The sequence below is a fragment of the Chrysochloris asiatica genome, unplaced genomic scaffold (assembly GCF_000296735.1).
Source record: "Chrysochloris asiatica unplaced genomic scaffold, ChrAsi1.0 scaffold00200, whole genome shotgun sequence".
Classification (NCBI taxonomy): domain Eukaryota; kingdom Metazoa; phylum Chordata; class Mammalia; order Afrosoricida; family Chrysochloridae; genus Chrysochloris; species Chrysochloris asiatica.
In genome coordinates this window covers 3,653,406-3,678,502 of record NW_006408718.1, presented here as the reverse complement: position 1 = coordinate 3,678,502, position 25,097 = coordinate 3,653,406, and the positions used below count along the sequence as shown (strand labels likewise).

Below are 25,097 nucleotides of genomic sequence, written 5' to 3'. Positions count from 1 at the left end.
CCTAGGATATCAGTGTTTATGCATTCCAGTTCATTTTTTATAATTTCCAATTTTTCTAGATTCATACTTCATATATTCCATGTTCCAATTATTAATGAATTTTTACAGCTGTTTCTCTTCATTTTGAGTTGTGGCCCATCAGCAAATAAAGGTCCCTAAGGTTTTACTTCATTCACATTATCACTGTCAAGTCTACTTTATGGAGGCAGCTCTTCCCAAGTTGCATTTTGAGTGTCTTCCAATCTAAGGGGTTCATCTTCCAGCATTATATCTGACAATATTCTGGTGCGCTTCATCATGTTTTAATATTCAGTATTCTGGTGCTGACAGTGCTACACTGTTATTCATAAGGTTTTCAGTGACTAAACACAGGGAAGTAGTCTGTCTCTCCTCTTTCCTAGTCTGTCTTTGTCTGAAAGTTCAGCTGAAACCTGTCCACTGTAGGTGGCCCTACTTATATTTCAAATACTCATGACATAGCTTCCAGAATCACAGCAACAGAAAATCCACCTCAGTTTGACAAACTGGCAGATGAATGGTAGATTTAACATTGTTGTTGTTGTTGTTAAGTGCCGTTGAGTCGGATCTCACCCATAGCAACCCTGTATAGGGTTTCCAAGGAGCAGCTGGTGAGCTTGAACCACCAACCTTGAAGTTCAAAAGGCTTTGCAGTCTGGTTCATTAACCCACAGCACCATACCAGGACTCCAGATTTAACATTATAATGACCTAAAATGGGATTCATAGCTCCAGTAAGACAGGGGGTTAAGCATTGGGCTGCTAACCACAAGGTCAGCAGTTCAAATTCACCAGTAATTTCACAGAATTCAGATGAGGTTTTCTGCTCTCATTATGATTTATAGCCTTGGAACCCCTATAGAGATGTTATTCTGTACTATAGGGTCTCTATCAGTCAGAATCAACTCATTGGCAGTGGGTTTGGTTTTTCGGTTTTCAGGTGGGATTATCAGTTAGTAGAATTAACAAGAAGCTAACTAAAATACTTGCAAAGAAAAGTTGGTAAATGAGATATTCATACAGGGCCTAGAAAAAGCTCCTGGGAATTTAGGGACCAACCAAAAAAGACCTGTAATGTTCAGGAAATATATTAGAAGGCCTTTATCTCTTGCTGCTGACTGAACTTGAGACTCTGCATAAAAGGGAGTAAAGGTTAAGAGAGTGTTGTAAATTTTGACAGTATTGAAGGTATGTCCCAAAACATACATAGAGCCTCTCAGCAAAGACCACAAGAATTACTGATTTAACACATTTAGGGAAACCCCAGTTCTAATCATTGTCTGATCACTAAGCTAACTAAGAAAAGTCTACAGTGGCACATATGACCAAAAATAACATGAGGGTGAGTCAAAAATTAGCCACACTCTGATTGTAGAATTTATTTTAATTGACTTTTAGAAAAGACAATACATCATTTTCCAACATAATCTCCTTGTTTTTCAATACACTTTGTGCATCTGTCAACAAGCTTTTGCATTCCTTTATTTAAAAAAATTTTAGGCTGAGCTGTCAGCTACGAATACACTGCTGTCTTCACTTCGTCATCAGAGGTGAATCTTCATCCTTGAAGGGCTGCTTTCAGGGGACCAAACAGGTGAAAGTCTGATGGAGCAAGATTAGGACTATAGGGAGGATGCTTTAACAACTCAAAACAAAGTTTTTGCAGAGTGTCAATAATGTGGGCAGAGGTGTACAGATGTGCATTTTCAAGCAAGATCTCAATGCCCTTGGACAGCAGTCCTCTGCATTTAATCTGAAGTTTAGGCTTCAGCTCTTCAGTGAGCATCTCACTGTAACAAGCTCTGTTGATTGTTGAAACTTTTTCCTGTTAGTCCTCCAATTCTGACCCTTCAGAATCCCAGAAAACTGTAAGCATCAGTTTTCCAACTGATCACTGACTTCTGATTTTTTTCTTGGTTGGCGATTGAGGATGTTTCCATTCCATACTCTGCCTTTGACTCTCAGGCTTGAATCCATGTCTCGTCACCAGTAACTACTTTTTTAAAGAAACTTTTACCTTTCTTCGAGTATTGGTCCACTTTTGTTTGCAAGTATTCAAACACCTCTAATTATGCTCTTCTGTGAGTTGTTTCAGTATCCACGTTGCACAAACTTTTCAAAGGTTAAGTATGCCATGGATTATTGCATAGGCAGACTCATGGCTATTTGCAAATGATTTGCCACATAATTACTGTCACATATCTATTTGCAGAATCATTTCACCTGCAAACTCAATGTTGTCAACTGTGGACGTGGACAGGCATTTTAATATAACCCAAGGGCAGATCATGTTTTACTCACTCTCATGCTAACTTTATGCAATTACTTCAGAAGAGCTGTTAAACAAACAAAAAGCAATAACAAAACATAATGCATTATCATTGTTGTTGTTAAGTGCCATCTAGTCAGCTCCAGCTCATAGTGACTCTGTATAGGGTTTCTGAGAAGTGCCTGGTGGGTTTGAACTGCCAACTGCAAGGTTGGCAATTCAAACCAGTGCTTATCCTGAATCTCCACACACGATTCATAAACAACAACAGATTATAAAGCAGGGGGGTGGGGATATCTGTTTTCCAGAATTGTCACATTATAGTAGTTAGAATGTTTTCAACAACTACGAAAACAAGAAATAAAAAAGTGTATCCTACACACAAGAGAGAAAAAGCAGTCAATAGAAACCACCCAGCAGAAGGTCAGACATCAACTTACTAGAAAAACACTTAAACAGCCCGAGGCAGGTCACCATGATCAGCCTGGTATTCAATGATTCTCTAGAGGACATATGTTATTGTTGTTGTCATGTGCTGTGGAGTCGGTTCTGACTCATAGCGACGCTGTACAGGGTTTCTGAGGCTGTAAATCTTTACGGGAGCAGAAAGCCTCATCTTTCTCCTACAGAACAGCTGGTAGTTTAGAACTGCTGATCTTATGGTTCACAGGCTGATTCGTAACCACTACGCTACCAGAGCTCCTTATAGAACTCCAAAAGTTATGGTTACAGTTTGTTGCAGGAAAGAGTTTACAGATTAAAATCACAAAAGGAAAATATCTCATAGAATGGAATCCAGACAGAAGCTTCCAAATGTCTTTACCCGGTGAAGGACTATTGCTGTTGTTAAGAGCTGTCAAGTCAGTTCCAACCCATAGCAACCTTGTATAGGGTTTCTGAGGAGCAGCTGGTTGGAATGTAGACAGCACTTAATCCACTCAACAATGATGTATGACAACATACACTAAGTATTATTAAACAGGGAACCTCACCGGACTTTTGCGATTAGGGTGTTTTGAGGCTCAATCATATAAACATGGACCAATATAACTGATGTTAACTATTCGGTATTCAGCCCCTTGCAGAAGACAAATTTATACAATATAGCCCAGGGCACATGCAAACAAAAACAGGCATTCATCATAAATGACACTGTTAACATAAAGTCTCTGGGCTGGACCAAGGCCAATATACAAAGACAACCTTATTAGGCAGTCTATTCCAAAAGTTTAAAGGTTATCTCCCAAGAGCTTGTCAAGGGTCAATCTTTGGAATATGTACAGTTTGAACACCTCAAACCTGCTGAGTTGACCCTTTACTATACAAAAGTATGATAAAGATGCTCAAAGAACTAAGGAAAACCATGTCTAAAAGCTAAAGGAAAATATGAGAATGATATCTGACCAAAATAGAGACTACAAATAATGAGATCAAAACTATTTTTAAAGAACCAAATAAAATTCTGGAGTTGAAATTAGAATAATGGAAAGGAAAAATTCACGAGACTACTCAATTTTAGATTTGAGTTGGTGGAAGAAAGAATCAATGAATTTGAGGGCAAATAATGGAGATTACCTAATCTGAGGAATAGGAAAGAATAAGAGTAAAGAAATGAGCAAAGTCCCAGAGACATGTGGAACACCACAAGGTCTACCAGCACATGTGTAATGGGAGTCCCAGAAGTATAGGACAGAGAGAGAGGGACAGAAGAAATGTTTGGTGAAATAATCACTAATAACTTTACAAAACTAATAGAAAACATTAATCTGCATATCCAAGAAGCTCAACAAACTCCAAGTAGGATAAACTCAAGGAAATTCACACTAAGATACAGATAATCAAACTAGCAAAAGAGAAAGAAAAATGATGTTGAAAGCAGCAAGAGAGATGTAATATATTATACTCATGAGATCCTCAATAAAATAAACAGCTAAGTTTTTCTCAAAAGTCATTAAATCAGAAGGCAGAGGAATGAAATATTCAAAGTGCTCAAAGAAGACGACTCTCAACCAAGAATTCTATAGCCAGAAAAAGTTTCCTCGAGAAATTGATGACTTCAGTAAATAAAAATTGAGAAGATCTGCCCTAGGAAGCAAACCTTAACTTAAAGAAATACTAAAGAGAGTCCTTTTCAACTGAAATGGAAGAGTACTAGACAAAAATTCAAATGCATATGAAGAAATAAAGTGCACCAGGAAGCAAAAACTGAGCAGACCTGCCCTAAGAGAAATTGAGGAAGTCCTTTCAGATGACATAGAAGGATTGTTGTTAAGTGCTGTTGGGTCGGTTCCGACCCATAGCAACCCTATATAGGGTTTCCGAGGAGCAGCTTGTGAGCTTGAACCTCTGACCTTGCAGTTCAAATGGCTTTGTAGTCTGACACATTAACCCACAGCACCACACATGGAAGGATACTAGACAATAATTCAAATTCACATGAAAAACTAAGGAGCAGCAACCACTAAAGGTGAATGTTGTTAGGTGTCGTTAAGCGGGCTCCAACTCATAGAGACTCTATGCACAACAGAACAAAACACCGCCTGGTCCTTCCAAACATTGCTATGTTTAAGTTCATTACTGCAGCCACTGAGCCAATCCACCTCCCTCTTTTTCATTGACCCTCTACCTTACCAAGCATGATGTTCTATTCTAGAGATTAGTGCCTTCTGATAACATACCCAAAGTACATGAGACTAAGTCTCACCATCATTGCTTCTAAAGAGCATTCTGGCTTCTCCCAAGACAGATTTGTTTGTTCTTCTGCACATCTGCCAAGACAGATTTATTTGTTCTTCTGGCAGTCCATGGTAATTCCAATATTCTTCACCAACATCATAATTCAAAGGTATCAATTCTTCAATGGTCTTCCTTATTCATTGCCTAATTTCCATATGCTTATGAGGTGATTGAAAATAACATGGCTTGGGTCAAGCACACCGTAGTCCTTCAATGATACCTTTGCTCTTTAACACTTTAAAGAGGCCTTGTGCAGCAGATTGCTCTACAATACATTGATTTCTTGACTCTGCTTCCATGAGCATTGATTGTTCATCCAAGTAAAATGAAAATCCTTGTCAACTTCAATCTTGTGTCAGTTTATCATGATGTTTTTTTTATTGATCCAGTTGTAAGAATTTTCATTTTCTTTACACTGAGGTGCAATCCATACTAAAAGCTGTATTCTTTGATCTTCATCAGTAAGCACTTTAAATCCTCTTTTTTTCAGCAACTAACATTGTTTCATCTGCATATCGCAGGTGATTAAGGAGTCTTCTTCCCATCTTGATGCCGCATAGCTGCATACTTCACATAATCCAGCTTCTTGGTGAGTATATAAGGAAAATATATAACAATATAAGCATATTTGTTTATTGACCTTTTCTCTCCTGATCTAAAAGACATCTTCATAAGGCAACAATCATAAAACTGTGTTGATGAGTTTATACTGTATAAGTATATAAATTGCATGGCAATAATGGCATAAGTGATGTGAGGAAGCAGAGCGATGTAGGAGCAAAGATTAGTGTTCTAATGAAATTAAGTTGTTATTAAATCAAATTACATTGCTATAAGTGAAGCTATTAAAATAATCTCCATGGCAACTGCTAGGAAACTAATATAGTTTTATAGAAAAGTAAAAGAAATGATAAGAAAATCAAATAGTACATTAGAAAGTGACTATTTAACATAAAAGGATGACAATGAAGGAACAGTGTAGAAAAATAAGCATAAGACATGTAGAGAACAAACCGTAAAATGGTAGGCATCCTCTTTTCTATTAGTAAATATATTAAATGTAAATGGCTAAGCTTTCTGATTAAAAGGCACAATCAAAAAACTTTCCAACAAGAAAAGCCCAGTCCTTGATGGCTTCACTGTTGAATTCTACCAAATATTTAAAGAATTAATAGCATAAATCTTTTACAAAATCTTCCAAAAACAGAAAAAGTATACACACTTTTCACATCATTCTATGAAGCCAGTACTACCTTGATATCAAAACAGATAATGGCATCAGAAGAAAACAAAATTACCCAACTAATATTCCTTTATGAATATAGATGCAAAAGCTTTTCAGCAAAATACTAGTAATGACAAAGAATTGAAAACCCAGAGATAAAGCTGTATATTTGAAGTCAATTGATTTTCAACAAGAAGACCAAGACAATTCAATAAGGGAAAGAATAGTTTGTTAACAAATGATGCTTATACAACTGAATATCCATAGGCCGAAGAATGAAGTTGAATGCCTTCCTTACACCCTATGCAAAAATTTACCCAAAATTAATATATTTATTTATACATTTAAAATATATGATTTTTAAAATATAATAAAAGTAAACACCTGGACTGCCTAGCACACTACATAAGGCTGAATGTTGTTGTTGTTGTTAAGTGCCTTCGAGTCGGTTCCGACCCATAGCGACCCTGTACAGGGTTTCCGAGGGTGTAAATCTTTACAGGAGTAGAAAGCCTCATCTTTCTCCCGCGGAGCAGCTAGTAGTTTCGAACCGCTGACCTTAAGGTTTGCAGCCCGACTCGTAACCATTACGCTACCAGAGCTCCTTACATAAGGCTGAATATCAGCATATAAATTGGAAATTTATCTCAACTTTTCTTCCCAGAACATAGAACAAAAGAAGGAATGTATAAAAGAAGCATCAAGAAATGTGAAGACTAAACCTAGATATTTTATACTATATTTAAGGGATCTTATGGGTTAATATAAGGAGCTCTGGTAGAATAGTGGTTACGAATTGAGCTGCCAACCACAAGGTCAGCAGTTCGAAACTACCAGCTGCTCCGCGGGAGAAAGATGAGGCTTTCTGCTCCCGTAAAGATTTACAGCCTCGGAAACCCTGTACAGGGTCGCTATGAATCAGAACTGACTCCATGGCTCATAACAACAACAACAACAACAACAACATGGGTTAATGTGCTGGATTGCAGTCGGTTTGAATCGCAAGGTTGACTGTTAAAACTCACTAGATGCTCCTAGTAAATCCTATACAGGGATCGCTATGGTTCGGAACCAACTCAAAAGCACTTAACAACAACATGTAAATAGTAAAACAGAGAATGGAGAAGAGTAAATAATCAAAGAAATTAAAGATGAAAATTTCCCAAAACTGAAGAAAAAGAAGTTCCAATTCAAAGAATTGGAACCATTCATACAAATGGTTAATTTTCAGAATATGAAGAAAAAAAGAAAGTCCTAAAAGTTTCCGAAGTATGACATAAGAGTAATGGAAAAGCTTCCAAAGACGGGAAATTGTAGGGTATGCTACAATGAACTGACACTTACATTGGCATACATTTTCATCAACAATTTTAGATGCAAGAATATAATATATTCTCTACTCCAAGGGGAAATGATGGGGAACCTAATGAAACAAGCTTTCAAATTAGTTTAGTATGTTCACATTTACAATAGCTAAAAAAGTGAATGTTAATAGAATAACACAAAATTCTTAACATATGAAAAATAGGACAATGTTATGAAATTCATTTAAAAATGGTTGTTGTTGTTAAATGCCATCAAATCGGTTCCGATCTATAGCAACCCTGCATAGGATTTCCAAGGAGCAGCTGGTGGTCTGAGCTGCTGACTTTGTGGTTCCCAGTCCAGTGTTTATCTGACAGCGACACATCAGGACTCCATTTAAAAAATGTTGTTAAGTGCCGTGGAGTCGGTTCCAACTCATAGTGACCCTGCACAGGGTTTCTGAGGCTGTAAATCTTTATGGGAGCAGAAAGCCTCATCTTTCTCCCACAGAATGGCTGGTAGTTTCCGACTTGAGGTTCGTAGCCTGATTTGTAACTATGCTACTAGAGCTCCTTAGTTAAGAGACGTTAGTTCTATTTATTCAATATATATGCATACGTATTGAATTCTACTATATGCCAATCAACATTTCAGTCACCATTGACTCAAATATAACTAAGATGTTTGCCCTCGAGTATACAGTTTTCAGATATACAAATTAATTTTACCTACATAAAATCAACATAAGTCATCCAAAAACCTGAAAACATACTTCTAACTAGATTTGTTAAACTTCACCAGCTGCTTTCCCTCTTCCTTCAATAGCAAAAAGGTACTCTTCATGATCCACCAGCTTTTTTGCTGTTGTTTAGTGTCGTCAAGTCAGTTCTGACTCATATCCACCCTGTAAATGGTTTCCTGCTGAGTGGCTGGTGAGTTTGAATTTCCAACTTTGTGGTTAGCAGCTGTCCAGTGCTTATCCCACAGCACCACTCCAGGATTCAAACTTGCATTTAACATGTTGCTTTTGTTATTGTTAAGTGCCATCCAGTTGACTCTGCCTTGGGGTTCAAACCGACCTGGTGGTCCAGTGATTGTCCTACAGCGCCACACCAGGACTCCTTAAACTCATCAAAAGAAAGGAAACAGTATTTATATTATTATATCAGCCATATTTTCTGAGTTTTGAATTTCCTTATTAAAAAAAATAGTCATAAATTATTTCTTGGATGATTTTGAAATCTTCTGTTACCTCTGCGTATCATCCATTTTATGAGGGGAGAAAAAAAACTCTGTTGTTTAATATTTAGATTCATTAACAATTTTAATCTTTTTTATGTTAGCCAATTAATAAAGTTAATAAGAAGTGGCAAGGCACAGATAAGTGAAACTTAATAGAACAAAAAACTGAATATGAGAAATGGTGAGCTTAATATAAAGACAAACTGAGAAAAGATGCTAAATTCTTGAAAATGTATCTCCATGCTAGTTCTTAAAAATTAATTTCTTTTTTACTCTCAAGAAATGGAACACATTACTTTTTCACATAGAATGAACTTTTGTGCTGTAATCATGCTCCTTATTTGTGTATTTGGCAAGACTTGCTTCTATTAACGACTTGTCTGTATGACTGAGACACATGAAAGAGCTAAAGCACAAGGGTTAATGAAGGATTACTGTAGTACATTTTGAAGGGCATTTCTTATTCTTGCTGTCTTTGAACAACAAAGCAACTAAGGCTGCATAATCACTTTGCTAATTCAAGAGTCAAAGTTCAAGTGTGAGCAAGCTGAAAAGGAATTCTAAAAACTCTTCAATTGTTTTAAAACGTGCCTTCACAATCTACTTCCTGTTTGTCTGTTGTGGTAAGTAGAACAACCTTGGTTCCCAGTTTGCAAGGGGCAGACTCACCAGTATATACCAGCATAATTCTAAACATACTTCCTTTCACTGTCAAATGTGTCTTAAAGATGAGGGACTTATGGGGAAAGTTAAGAGGGGTTGATGGGATTTTTTTACCCATTTATTATATGTGGTAATTTTTTCTGTGGTCTGCCCTTTTTTTTCTTCTGACACAAGATAAAACAGATTTTAAAACACACATACACACAATTTTAAAGCAGCTTCCTTTTATTAAGGAATTAACTTTAATGTTTTTATCAGTTTATGCAATAATGACAGAACCATTTCTAGTTCATTCTCACATAAAATTACAAGACAAATTTTTGCTTTCTGGATCACTTAGTCACAAATACTGCAGTATCTGATATGTTTTTTTTTCAAGAATTGTATAAATAAAAGTAGAACAGACTTCTGTATCCTGCTCATTAACAGTTTAACCAAAAGGAAAATTTGGTCATCTGTGTCCACACGTGAATTCCAGGCCTTTGGGTGCAGACTAAAAATAGGTACTTAGATTTCAAAGAAACCACAGACTTCCAAAGTAGTGACCAGCAGGAACTTAAGACAAAAAAAGCTTCCTCTGAATTTTCAAATGATTAACTTGCATTTTAATTAAAATAGTTCATAATGGAGGAGGGGTTGGCAGCAAAGATTCCTTTTCCATGTTAAAAAATGGGGGAAGAAAATGCATACAAGGAAAAAACAGTTATGAATTAATCAACACAATCAGATTACCATTTGTTCCTTGGAGTCCCTGGGTAATACAAACGGTTAACAAAAATGACTGCTCACGCAAATGTTAGCCATTCGAGTCCATCCAAAGAGAAAATCCTGCTGATATACTTGTCAAAAACTCACCCATTGAAAACCCTATGGGCTACAATTCTCCTCTGACACACACAGGGTTACCATGCGATGGAATCTACCAAATGGTAGATTACTTGTCCAATCGTGAGGAAACAACATCATGATAATTTGAGAAAAGCATCCTGGTGAGGCCCTGTAGGATAAGCACTCAAACATAAGGGCAGTTTGAACCACAAGGTCAGTGGTTCAAATTTACCAGTCACTCCTCAGAAACTCTGTACAGGGTCACTATGAATTGGAACCAAATCTATAGCACTTAACAACAGCAACAACAACAAATGGAGAAAAGATTGAAGTTGTCAAAGACTTCATTTTTCTAGGATCCAAATCAATGTTCATGGAAGCAGCCATCAAGAAATCAAACGGCATGTTACGTTAGATAAATCTGCTGCAGAAGATCTCTTTAAACTGCTCAAGATCAAAGATACCAGTTTGAAGACTAAGGTGTGCCTGACCCAAGCCATGCTACTTTCAATATCCTGGCCTCAAGCCATGTAATTTTCCAAGAGCCTCATATGCATGTGAAAGCTGAACAATGAATAAGGAAGACTATAGGCCACTTGAGTTGCAGTGTTGGAGACGAATATTAAAATTACCATGGACTGCTAGAAGAACCAAATATGTGTTGGCTTCTAAGGTGCCAGAATGCTCCTTAGAAGCCAGGACGGCCAGACTTCATCTCTCATACTTTGTACATATTATCAGGTGGGATTAGGCCCTGGAAAAGAGCATCATGCTTTGTAAAGTGGAAGGTCAGTGAGTAAAAGGAAGACCTCCAATGAAATGAATTGGCACAGTGGTAACAGCAACTGGCTCAAGTATAACAATTGTTAGGATGGGACAGCATTTCATTCTGTTGTGCATACAGTCGCTGTGAGTCAGTACTGACTCACAGCACCTAACAAGAGCAGCCACAAAGATTTTCACTTTCTTTACATTGACATGCAATTAAGATTGAAACTTAGCAAAAACTATATAAGAATTCAAATTGTTTATTATTAGAGGTTGTTGTTAAGTGATGTTGAGTTAGCTCCAACTAGCAACCATGTATAGGGTTTCCAAGGAGCAACTAGTGGGTTTGAACAGCCAACCTTGCAGTTAGAAGCCCAACGCTTATCCGACAGTGCCACATCAAGATGCCATTATTAGAGCTAGCACTAACTACCAGGATTAGAGGTAGCACTAACACCACATCAGGACTCCTAGAATAAGCACTGGACTGTGAACCATAACATTGGTGGTTCAAATCCATCTACCACTCCTCAGAAACACTATATGGGGTTGCTGTGAGTCAGAAGTGGTTCAACAGCACTTAACAACAATTTTAACAAACAAATAGAAAAATAGTAAGTAATATAGCCAAGCTGGAGATATATGCATTTTTAAATTTTTTATGAAATTAAAGTCAGTAATTTCATTTTCAAATGCTGAGAGGCTTTCAGTATTTCAAATGAATAAAAGTATAGAGTTGAATCGCACTTGAGAGCACTCATTATACTGGCTCATTTACTTTTTTTCTATATCATAGGTAAAAGTACATGTCTTATCTCCTATTCACATCATAAATTCTTTGGGGACAAAGTTCTTGTATGAGAGGATAATATTTGTAAGTGGCAAGCACTGAACAGAAGGAAAACAATTTCAATTCAAATCTTGATCTATCTCACATACAAGCTTGGTCCTTTCCTAATACCACCTCATAAAGTAGTCATTCATTTGGTAAACCAGTGGTGTGGTGCTGTGGGCTAATGCATCAGACTGCAAAGTTGTTTGAACTGCAAGGTCGGTGGTTCAAGTTCATCAGCTGCTCCTTGGAAACCCTATACAAGGTCTCTATGGGTCGGAATCGATTTGACAGCACTTCACAACAACAAGGATCCTTGGTGGCGCAACAGTTAAGCACTCAGTTGCTAAATGAAATGTAGGAGGTTCAAACCTCCAGCTGTTCTGTAGGAGAATTGTTAAGTGCCGTTGAGTCGGTTCTGACTCATAGCAAACCTATATAGAGTTTCCAAGGAGCAGCTGGTGGGTTTGAACCATGACCTTGTGGTTCAAGCTGGCCTTTCGGTTCAGTACTTAACCTAGAGCACAATACCAGAACTTCATTCTCCATGGGAGAATAGACCTGCCAATCTGCTTCCTTAAACATTGTTATTGTTAGGTGACACACAGAGGCTTCTGATGCAGAGTGTCCTTATGTACCATAGAAGTAGCGTAGTGGTGACAAATCGGGCTGCTAATCTCACAGTCAGCAGTTCGAAACTACCAACTGGTCTGCAGGAGAAAGATGAGGTTTTCTGCTCTCACAAAGATTTATAGCCTCGGAAACGCTGTAGAGGGTCGCTATGAAGCCAGGACGGAACCAACTTCACAGCACATAACAACAACAACAACACTGCGCCATTCTCAGAAATGTTATGTTTGAGTCTTTTGTTGTAGTTATGTGTCGATCCATTTCAATGAAGCACTTCTTCTTTTTCGCTGACACTGTACTTTATTAAGTGTGATGTCTTCTTCCAGATCTGATCAATCCTCACAGCATGTCAACTTAGGATGAAGTCTTGCTATCCTCAGTTCTAAGGAGCATTCATGCAAATGTTGTTAAGAAGCAACAATTGTGAGGTTAGCCCAGAACCGGGTGTTTCGTTCTATTGTGCATAGGGTCTCTATGAGTCGATACTGACTCAATGGCCTAACAACAACGACAATGACAAAGGAGCAGTCCTTCAGGACAGACTAGCTTGTTCTTCTGACGCTCCAGTACTTTCAATATTGTTTGCCAACTCCATACTTCAAAGACATCAATTCTTCTCTGGACTTCCTTATTCATTATTCAGCTTTCAAATGCATATTGTTGTTGTTGTTAAGTGCCATAGAGTGGGTTCTAACCCATAGGGACCCTGTATAGATTTTTCAAGGAGTAGCTGAAACCTTGCAGTTCAAATGGCTTTACAGTCTGGCTCATTAACCCATAGCACCACACCAGGACTCCATATTAGGTGGTTGAAAATATCATGGCTAGGGTTGTTGTTGTTGTTTGGTGCCATCAAGTCAGTACCAACTCATAATGACCCTTTGCACAACAGAACAAAACACTGACCAGTCCTGTGCCAATCTCACAATCATTGCTGTATTTGTGCCCATTGCTGCTGCCACAGTGCCAATCCATTTATTAGGGGTCTTCCTCGTATCCTCCAACCCTCCACCTTACCAAACATGATATCCTTCTCCAGGGACTGGCCCCTCTTGACGATATGTCTGAAGTATAACAGATGAAGTCTGTCCATCCTGGCTTCCAGGAAGCATTCTGGCTGTACTTCTTCCAACACAGATTGGTTTGTTCTTTTGGCAGGCCATGGTATTTTTAATATTCTCCTTCAACACCATAGTTAAAGTGCATCAATTCTTCTGTGGGTTTCCTTTTTCATTGTCCAACTTTCACATGCATATGAGGTTATTGAAAATACCATGGCCTGGGTCAGGAGCACCTTAGTTCTCAACCTGACATCTTTACTCTTCGACACTTTAAAAGGTCTTGTGCAGCAGATTTTCTGAAAGAAATAGCTTGTTTGATTTCTTGACTGCTGCTTCCATGAGTGTTGATGGTTGATACAAGCAAAATGAAGTCTTTAACAACTTCAATCTTTTCTCCATTTATATGAATGTTATTTATTAGTCTAATAGTGAAGATTTTTGTTTTCTTTACATGGAGGTGCAAACCATACCAAAGGCTGTGCTCTTTGATCTTCATCAGCAAGTATTTTGAGTCTCTTCTCTCTCAGCAAGCAAGGTTGTATCATCTACATATTGCAGGCTGTTAATGAGTCTTCCTCCTATCCTGATGCCATGTTTTTCTACATATAATCCAGCTTCTCATATTATTTGCTCAGCATACTGATTGAATAAGTATGGTGAAAGAATATAACCCTGGTGCATCAGATGATTTCATCAAAAGTGTAAAAAAGAGAGCCCATTGACTTGGAAAAACTATGAATAGCAGTGGAACACTGTCAAATAGCACCAGATTATTGAATATTGATACATTATGAACAGCACCAGAAAATTGTCAGACATAATGTCAGAAAATGATCCTTTCAGGTTGAAATATTCTCAAAATAGGGCTGGGTTAGAACTACTTCATCAAAGCAGAGTTGATTATTATAATGTGAATGGAATCAAGTTTTTAGAACAATGATTTACTGATGGGCCACACCTTAAAATGAGGAGAAATAGCTGGAAATAGCCATTAAAATCAGAACATGAAATGTACAAAGTATCAATGTAGGGAAACTGGGATTTGTTAAAAATGAAATTGAACACCAAAGATCAATATCCTAGAAAATAGTGCGCTTAAATGGACTGGTATTGGCCACTTTTAATCTGATAATGGCATCTCATTGATCATCAAAAAGAACGTTTCAAGATCTACCTTGAAGAATAATGCTGTCTCTGATAAGATAATATCCATACATGTATGAAGACCAGTTAATACTACTATTATTCAAATTCACACCCCAACCACTAAAGCTAGTGATGATGAAATTGAGGAATACTACCAACTTCTTCAGACTGATATTGATCAAACATGCAATAAAGGTGCATTGACAAATCCTGGAAAATTGGAATACACAGATTGGAAGTAAAGAGGAAGGATCCGTAGTTAGAAAATATGACTTTGTGAAAGAAACAATGCTAGAGATTACATGATAGAACTTTACAAGACCAATGGCTTAGTGATACCTTTTAAATAACATGAATGACTACTATACACATGGACTTCGCCATATGAAATACACAGAGATCAAATTGACTATATCAGCCAAAACAAGGTCAGAGGTAGTTTAATAGGAAAGCTCAAGCTGTAACTGAAGAAAATTAAAACAAATCCATGAGAATCAAAATATGGCCTTGAACATATCCCACCAGAATTTATAGACCTTCTCAAAAATAGATTTTATATATTAGACAGTAAAGACCAAAGACAAGAAGAGTTGTGGAATAACATCAAGACCATATACAGGAAGAAAGCTAAAGGTCATTAAAAAGACAACAAAAAAAGGGGGGGAAAAAAATGTATGTCAGAAAAGACTCTGAAACTTGCTCTCCAGCATAGAGATGCTAAAGCAAATGAAAGAAATGATGGAGTAAAATAGCCTAACAGAAAATTCCAAAGGGCAGCTCAAGAAGATAAAGCATTATAATGAAATGTGTGAAGAACTAGAGTGAGAAAACTAAAAGGGAAGAACAGGTACAGCATTTGACAAGCTGAAAGTACTGAAGAAAAAAATCTAAGCATCAACTGGCAATATTGAAGGATTCTATGGGCAAAATAGTGAATGATGCAGAAAGCTTCAAAACATGATGGGAAGAATACACAGAATCACTGCACCAAAAAGAAACAAGTGATATTCAGCCATGTCAAGAGGTAGCATATGGTCAAGAACCAATGGTAATGAAGAAGTTCAAGCTGCACTGAAAGTGTTCACAAAGAACAAACTCCTGGAATTCATGGAATACAAACTGAAATCTTTCAACAAACTGAATCAGCACTGGAGGCATTCACTCATCTATGCCCAGAAATTTGGAAGACAACTACCTGCCCAATCAATTGGAAGAGATCCATATTTGGGCCCACTCCAAAGAGAGGTGACCCAACAGAATTCAGAAATCATCCAGCAATATAATTAATATCACATGTAAGTAAAATTTTGCTACAGATAATTCAAAAACGGCTGCAACCACACATTGACAGTATATTGCCAGAGATTTAAACTGGATTCAGAGGAGGATGTGGAGTGAGAGATATCATTGTCGATGCCAGATGGAACATGGCTAAAAACAAAGCATACCAGAAAGAAGTTTTGTGGTGTTGGTGGTGCTTGTTGTCGAGTGGGTTTCTATTCATAGTGACCCTGTATAGGGTTTCCAAGATTTCAAATCTTAACAGAAGAAAAAAGCATCATTTTTCTCCCAGTGGTGGGCTTGAACTACTGACCTTGTGGTTAGCAGCCCAACATTTAACCTACTACACTATCAGGACTATTAGAAAGAAGTTTACCTGTTATTTTTTTTTTTGGCTAAGTAAAGGCTTTTGGCACAGCAAAGAAAGGGTATCCCAGAATACTTTATTGTACTCATGAGGAACCTGTACGTAGACAAAGGGGCATTTGTTTGAGCAGAAAAAGAGTCACTGAATGGTTTAACATCAGGAACATGTGCGCCAGGTTTGCATTGTTTTTACCATACTTATTCAATCTGTTGTTGTTGTTGTTAGGTGCCATCAAGTCGGTACCAACCCATAGCAACCTTTTGCACAGCAGAATGAAAAACTGCCTGATCCTGGGCCAATCTCACTACTGTTGCCATGTGTGAGTCGATTGATGCTGCCACTTGGCTAATTCATCTCATTGGGGGTCTTCCTCTTTTTCTCTGACCCTCCACCTTACCAAACATGATATCCTTCTCCAGTGACTGGTCCCTCCTGACAATAGGACCAAAATATGAGAGACGAAGTTTGGCCATCTTGGCCTCCAAGGAGCACTCTGGCTGCACTTCTTCCAACACAGATCTGTTGGTTCTTTTGGCAGCCCATGCACTTTCAGTATTCTCCTCCAACACCATAACCCAAAAGCATCAATTCTTCTATAGTCTTCTTTATTCACTGTCTAGCTTTCGCATGCATATGAAGTTACTGAAATTACCATGGCTTGGATCAGGCGCACCTTAGTCCTCAAGCTGACATCTTTGCTCTTCAACACTTTAAAAAGATCTTGGGCAGCAGATTTGCCTAATTCTATATGTTATTTGATTTCTTGAGAGCTGCTTCCATGAGAGTTGATAGTTGATCCAAGAAGAATGAAGTCCTTGACAACTTCAATCTTTCCTCCGTTGTTAAGAATGTTGTTTATTGGTCCAGTGGTGAGGATTCTTGTTTTCTTGACATTGAGATGTAATCCATACCTAAGGTTGTACTCTTTGATTTTCATCAGTAAATGTTTTAAGTCCTCTTCACTTTCAGCCAGCAAGGTTGTATCATCTGCATATCACAGGTTGTTAATGAGTCTTCCTCCAATCCTGAGGCCATGTTTTTCTTCATAGAACCCAGCTTCTCAGATTATTTTCACAGCATACAGGTTGAATAATTATGGTGAAAGGATACAACTTTGTCGCACACCTTTCTTAAGTTTAAAACATTCAGTGTTCCCATGTTCTGTTCGAACAACTGTTTCTTGGTCCAGGTACAGATTCCTCATAAGCACAATTAAGTGTTCCGGAATACTCATACTTCATAATGTTGTCCATAGCTTGTCATGATCCAAACAATTAAAAGCCTTTGCATAGTCAATAAAGCACAGATAAACATCTGTTTGATATGGTCTGTTTTCAGCCAACATCCATCAGACATCAGAAATTATATACCTCATTCCATGGCCTCTTCTGAATCTGGCTTGAACCTCTGGAAGGTCTCTGTCAATGCATGCTTGCAGCCATTTCTGTATTACCTTTAGCAAAACTTTACTTGTATGGGATAGCAAAGAGATTGTTCTGATTTCCGCATTCTGTTGGGTCACCTTTCTTTGGAATGGGCACAAATATGGATCTCTTCTAATCAGTCAGCCAGATAGTTGTCTTCCAAAATTCTTGACATAGATGAGTGAGTGCCCTCTGAGCAACCTCACTTTCTTGAAAGATTTCAATTTTTATTCCATCAATTCCTGGTGCCTTGTTCTTTGCCAATTCCATCAGTGTACCTTGGACTTCCTCCTTCAGCAGAGAGATGGAAATCAAAACAACAATGCAATATCATCACCCCAGCATTAATAGCAAAATTCAAAGAAACAAAAAACAACCAATGCTGGTGAGGAATTAAGAGAGACTGGGACCCTCCTACATTGCTGATGGTACTGTAAATGTAAATCATCTTGACAGAACTACAAGTTAAACCCCAGAAATGTCATATATACAGAGAATCTGGTTGTACTATACTCACAAAGTTGTTGTTGTTAGTTGCTGTTGAGATTGCAATCACTGAGATGAAACACAGAGTATAATTTGTTGAATGTAAAATTTGTGGTCTTGTCTGTAAACCTTCTTTCCAGTCACAATATATTTTTTTCAATCTGTTCTTGAGATTCTCTTTTGTATTGTAGTTAAGTGTCATTGAGTCAGTTCCAACTCAGAGTAACTGTATTGGGTTTCCACGGAGCAACTGGTGAGTTTGAACCACTGGCCTTGCTGTTCAAACCGACCTTCTGGTCCAGTGCTTATCTTACAGCACTACACCAGGTATGGTGGTGGTGGTGGTGTGCTATGGAGTTGTTCCAACTCACAGGAATTGAAAAAAGCAAACAAACAACAACAAAAAGCCCAGAATATTACTCTAGATTCCAAATTATCACTATAGCTATTAGAGTACAAACTTGCTGGGGCAAATGACTTAGCCTGAGACTCAGTTGTCCCACTGTGAGAGAGCATAATTACAGAACCCTTTTCATAGGTTGCAATACTCACTGCCTGTCAAGTCAATTCCAATGTATAATTTACAGTAAAAACATAAATCTTTATGAAAGCAGACTGTTTCATCATTCTCTGACCTTTCATTTCTAGAGTTTTACTTGTAGTTTTGCCAAGATGATTTGCTAGACTATAATGTTGTAAATGATTAGACAGCTAACTATCTTACCAAGGGAACTGGTCAGTTCATGGTCTTGGTGGGAGAAATAGACTTTTATAAGAGTTAATCCCACAGAGTTTGAAAAGGAACCTCACTACCATCAAGAAGAAGAGTTGAGAGTGGATTATATCCTTTGAGCCCTGGGACTCTGTGCTAAGAACCTCCTAGACACAGAAAGGGGACAGCGAGAGGTATCACACTGGAGATGGTACATGACAACACAAGCAATGAGAATCAGAAGACCAGTACAAGATGATGCCATGGGTTTCCTTGGTGGTCCCCATCAAGATGACTGCAGTGGGCTTGCCTACCCATGAAGTAAAAGAGTTGAATGCTTTAAGGCAGAAGGCTTGCTGGCAGAGCATTTAATAATAGAGCCAAAGCCTGAACATGGCCTGCCAGCCAGACTAGTCTACAAGCTGCTGAGAGCTGTCCTGACTGATGAACTCGATCTGCGTTGTACTCTCTTGCCTCTAAGCTGAACCTCATCTTGAAATGTAGCCTGTTTCAATAAAACCTGTGAAAGTCAGAGTCTGTGTAAGGAAGAAATCTATCAGAGAAGAAAACCTGAAGCATTTTCCACTAATAGAAAGTAATAGAAGAGTGTGGTAAGCTGTAGTCTGCCAAATGTGGAAAACTTAACGAGTCCCATCAAGCTCCAGCTCTCAGAGTTTCCACTGTATTATCCTGATAAACTCTGCAATTGTGAGTATGGTCTGTGAGTCTGTGTGGCCATGTTGTTGTTGTTGTTAAGTGCCATCAAGTCAATTCTGAACCATAGCAACCCTGTATAGTGTTCCTGAGGAGCAGCTGGTGAACTTAAACTGCGAACTTTGCAGTTCAAATGTTTTGTAGTCTGGTACATTAGCCCACAGTGCCACACCAGGACTCCATAGTAGTGAACTATTGAGCCCAATAAAGAAATGGAGTGCCATGGGAAAGTAGAGTATGTCTCACCTCCACCTCATAGGAATCAGCTTTGGGCTAATGCTGATTTTCATTCCCCCTCCTGAAGTTAGAGGATCTTTGATACCATAAGATTGCAATTGGTTGGTTGTTTATGTGCTGTGGAGTCAGTTCTGACTCATGACAACCCTGTATAGGGTTTCAAGGCTGTAAATCTTTACAGGAGCAGAAAATGTCATCTTACACCCGCAGAACAGCTGGTAGTTTCAAACTGCTGACCTTGAGGTTAGCAGCCCAACTCGTAACAACTACACTACCAGAGCTCCGTTGAGATTGCAATAAGTTATTGCAAAATTGATATTTGGCATAGTGTCTAGCAACACACATCACTCCCTATTACTTTTCATTGTTTGCCCAGTCTTCTATTTTTCCAGAAGAGGAAAATGGGTCCCAACGAGTATAAAGAATTTTTCCAAGACAGTCAGAATACAAACTGTACCATAAATCTCAAACTCCAGCCCAGCAATCAGTTCAGTTAAACCCAATCCCAGTTCACCACACCAGAGCAACAGAGAATAAGAACTGGGACGATAACTAGAAAACACTCAAAACTCAATGAACATGACACAATGTGAAGAACAATTGACTTAAATGTTGAAAAACACTTGAGCAAATGAAATGGACATTTTCACAAGGTTAATCAATGTGGTCACACAAGAGTACTTTTTAATCTTATTTTTATGGAGAGTAGGAAATTAGGAGAGATGAAGAAGAGAAAGCAGCTGGTAGGGAGAAGATTTGGTTGGTTGGTTGGTTGGTTGGTTGGTTATATGCCATGGAGCTGATTCTGACTCAGAGCGATGCTGCATAGGGTTTCTGAGTCTGTATGTCTTTATGGGAGCAGAAAACCTTATCTATCTCCCATGTAACAGCTGGTAGTTTCAAACTGCTGACCTTGAGGTTAGCAGCCCAACTCATAACCACTACTCTAAATTTGAAGACTCTAAAGAAATTACACTACCACTGATCTGTCAGTTTGTCCTATTGTGGTGGCTTGTGAGTTGCTGTGATTCTGGAAGCTATGCCACCAATATTTTAAATGCCAGCAGGGTCACCCATGATGGACAGGTTTCAGATAAGTTTCCAGGCAAAGACAGACTAGGAAGGAGTGACAAACTACTTCCGAATAGTCACTGAAAATCTTAGGAAGAGCAAAGAAACTCTCTCAGATATAGTGCCAGAAATTGAGCCCCTAAGGTTGGAAGGCACTCAAAATGTGACTGGGGAAGAGCTGCCTCCTCAAAGTAGAGTTGATCTTGATGACACGAATGAAGTAAAGCCTGCAGTACCTTCATTTGCTGATAGGGCACAACTCAAAATGAAGAGAAACAGCTGTAAGCATCTATTAATAATTGGAACATGGAATGTACGAAGTATGAATCTATGAAAATTGGAAATTGTCAAAAATGAAATGGAATGCATAAACATCAATAACTTAAGCATTAGTGAGCTGAAATAGACTGGCATTGGTTATTCTGAATCTGACAACCACATGGTTTACTATGCCAGGCATGACAAATTAAAGAGGAATGGTGTTGCATTCACTGTCAAAAAGAACATATCCAGAGCAGTGTGCGACAGGGTTGTATTCTTTCACCATATTTATTCAACCTGTATGCTGAGCAAATAATCTGAGAAGCTGGGTTGTATAAAGAAAAACGTGGCCTCAGGATTGGAAGAAGACTCATTAACAACTGCGATATGCAGATGATACAACCTTGCTTGCTTTAAGAAGACTTAAAATACTTACTGATGAAGATCAAAGAGCACAGCCTTTGGTATGGATTGCATCTCAATATAAAGAAAACAAAAATACCAATAAACAACATTCTTGACAAGGAAGAAAAGATCGAAGTTGTCAAAGACTTCATTCTTCTTGGATCAACTATCAACACTCACGGAAGTAACAGTCAAGAAATCAAACAACGTATTGCATTAGACAAATCTGCTGCACAGACCTTTTTAAAGTGTTGAAGAGCAAAGATGTCAGCTTGAGGACTAAGGAGCGCCTGACCCAAGTCATGGTATTTTCAATAACCTCATATGCATGCGAAAGCTGGACATCAATAAGGAAGACCATAGAAGAATTGACGCTTTTGAGTTATGGTGTTGGAAGAAAATAATGAAAGGGCCATGGACTGCCAAAAGAACCAACAGATCTGTGTTGGAAGAAGTGCAACCAGAGTGCTCCTTGGAGGCCAGGATGACCAAACTTCATCTCTCATACTTCGGACATATTGTCAGGAGGGACCAGTCACTGGAGAAGGATATGATGTTGATAAGGTGGAGGGTCAGAGAAGAAGAGGAAGACCCCCAGTGAGATGGATTGGCAATATGGCAGCATCAATGGGCTCAAGTTTGGCAACAATTGTGAGGTTGGCCCAGGATCAGGCAGTGTTTCATTCTGTTGTGCATAGGGTCGCTATGTGTCGATACCAACTCTATGGCACCTAACAACAACGTAGCATTTGATGCAACCTAGAATAATGGCATGGTGTTTATGTGCCGTTGAGTCAGTTCTGACTCATAGCAACTTTATGTAGGGCTTCCAAGGCTTTTAAATATTCACAGGAACAGAAAGCCTCATCTTCCTCCCACGGAGAGGCTGGTGGGCTTGAACTGCAGACTTTGTGGTTCCCAGTTTAGTGTTTCTCATATGGAGTCACCACACCTCCATATATATATAGTCCTGGTGTGGCAGTGTAGGCTAAGCACTCAGCTGCAAAGTTGCTTTGAACCTCAAGGTCCAAGCTCATCAATCATTTCTCAGAAACCCTACACAAGGTCGCTATGGGTCAGAACCGACTCGATGGAATTTTAACAATAAAAACAACACAAACATGTGTGTGTGTGTAGTTGTTGTTGCTGCTAAGTACCGTCGAGTCGGTTCTGACCCATAGAGACCCTATGTAGGGTTTCCGATGAGCGACTGGTGTGCTTGGACTACCTTGTGGCTCAAACCGACTTTGAAGTCCAGTGCACTAACCCACAGCGCCACCAGAACTCCGAACTCCGAACTCCATGGTGTGGCACAGTGGGTTAATGCGCTGGACTTCAAAGTCGGTTTGAACCGCAAGGTAGGCGGTCTATATATATATATATATATATAAACCCTGGATTAGATAGTGGATTATGATCCAGGCTGCTAACCTCAAGGTGAGTAATTAGAACCTACCAATCGCTGCACCAGAGAAAGATGAGGTTTTCTATTCCCATAAAGATTTACAGCCTTGGAAACCCTATGCAGGGTGGCTATGAGTCAGAACCAACTGGTGGTACATAACAACCAATCAACAATATAATATATATAACATATAATATGTATGTTGTTGTTAGTGTCATCAAGTCAGTACCAACTCATAGAGACCCTGTATAGGGTTTCTGAAGAGCAACTGTTGTGTTTGAACTGCCGACCTTGTCATTCGCAGTCCAGTGCTGATCTTACAGTGCCACACTGGAATTATATATACATATAGGTTTATATCAAGGAAATGGCTCACACAGTCAATCAGGCTGCATGTTTCTCATGTAGCTACAGGGCTGATGAACCAACATTGGCAGGTCAGATGACAGGCAGGCAGTTCAGGCAGATAAACTGATCAGCAGCTGATGACTTCCAGGATTGGCAGGAGACTGGCAGTTCAGTCAGCAGACTGGCAGATAAAATGGCTGGCTGCTGACACATCCCAGGATTGGCAGCAATGGAGTAGGCCTCTGGCTCAGGTCCGAAGAACCAGAGGTTGAATGATGAGCCAGCCAGATGTAGAATGTAGATCCAGCAGAAAAGGAAGCAAGCAAAAGCCTAAGTGATCAATATGTTGGAAACAGGCCATGCCCATCCAAAGAAGTTTTCTTTCAATTGATTGGCTGCTCAAAGCAGATCTAATCAGGGAATTACTGTGTCTTAACTGCCAACCCTCTGAGAATTCTGACCCAGTGAGCTCTGGTAGCATAGTGGTTATGAATCAGGCTGCGAAGCTCAAGGTCAGCAGTTCGAAACTACCAGCTGTTTTGCAGGAGAAAGATGAAGCTTTCTGGTCCCGTAAAGATTTACAGCCTCGGAAACCCTGTACAGGTTCTCTATGAGTCTAAACAGAGTCCACAGCACACAACAACAAACTGCCAAACCTCTAAGAATTCTGACCCAGTGAAATTGACACAAAACCTAAACTATTGCATACCTCCATTGCTAACTCCTTTCATGCATTCCTTTGTGTACTTCTCTAGCTGACTCTGGACATTTCTATGTGACTGTCATGCTATTTGCTTTTACTTGTCATGACTAAAATTTCAGTCACTATTAACCTGCTGTAGACATTGGACATAATAGTCCACCTTTCCAAACAAAAGAAACAAACTCTCAACTTAAGTAGAAAATGGCATGATTGGAAGGCTGTGTGGTCTAGGTCACAGGATCAATGGGAGGGCCAGAGAACCAGCCTCAGAACACGGGCAGAAGTCCCAAGGAATCAAGACAGAGTCACAAACCCAAGCCCACCAATAGAGTCAGGTTGTTGAGGATGCTGCCCTATGTCTTCACCACCCAACCCTTGGGTTCACACTGCTAGACTCAACTCTGCCACAGTAAACAGTTCCTTGTACCGCTTACCATCACTCCTTCAAGACTCAAAGTTAGAAGCATCTGATGTGTTCAGTCTATGTCACATATCTATGTCTTAGCTTTGAAGAAGTTTGAAGAGAGATTATCTGCTGCCACACACACTTTGGGCTCCTATAATGAAAGGTAGATTTGGAAGCAGCTAGTGAGCTTGAACTGCCAACCTTGCAGTTTGAACGGCTTTGCAGTCTGGCATATTAACCCACAGCGCCACACCAAGACTCTGTTAGCATGGTGGTTACGAATTGGGCTGTGAACCTCAAAGTCAGCAGTTCGAAACTACCAGCTGCTCCGTGGGAGAAAGATAAGGTGCTCTGCTCCCGTAAAGATTTACAGCCTCGGAAACCCTGTGCAGGGTCGCTATGGGTCAGAACCGACTTGACGGCACTTAACAACAACAACAATGAAAGGTAGGGTCCTGCCTTCCTCTGTGTGTGTGCGTGTTCTTCTAAAATATGAAGAGTGTTTAGGTGCTTGTTAGGTGTCATCAGGTCTATTTCATTTTATAATGAACCCA

General features: G+C 39.1%; 1 pseudogene; it reads left to right on the top strand.

The window, feature by feature from the left end:
- Nucleotides 1–23,094: 23,094 nt before the first annotated feature.
- Nucleotides 23,095–25,097, top strand: part of LOC102842295 — a 6,187-nt pseudogene continuing 4,184 nt past the window's right edge.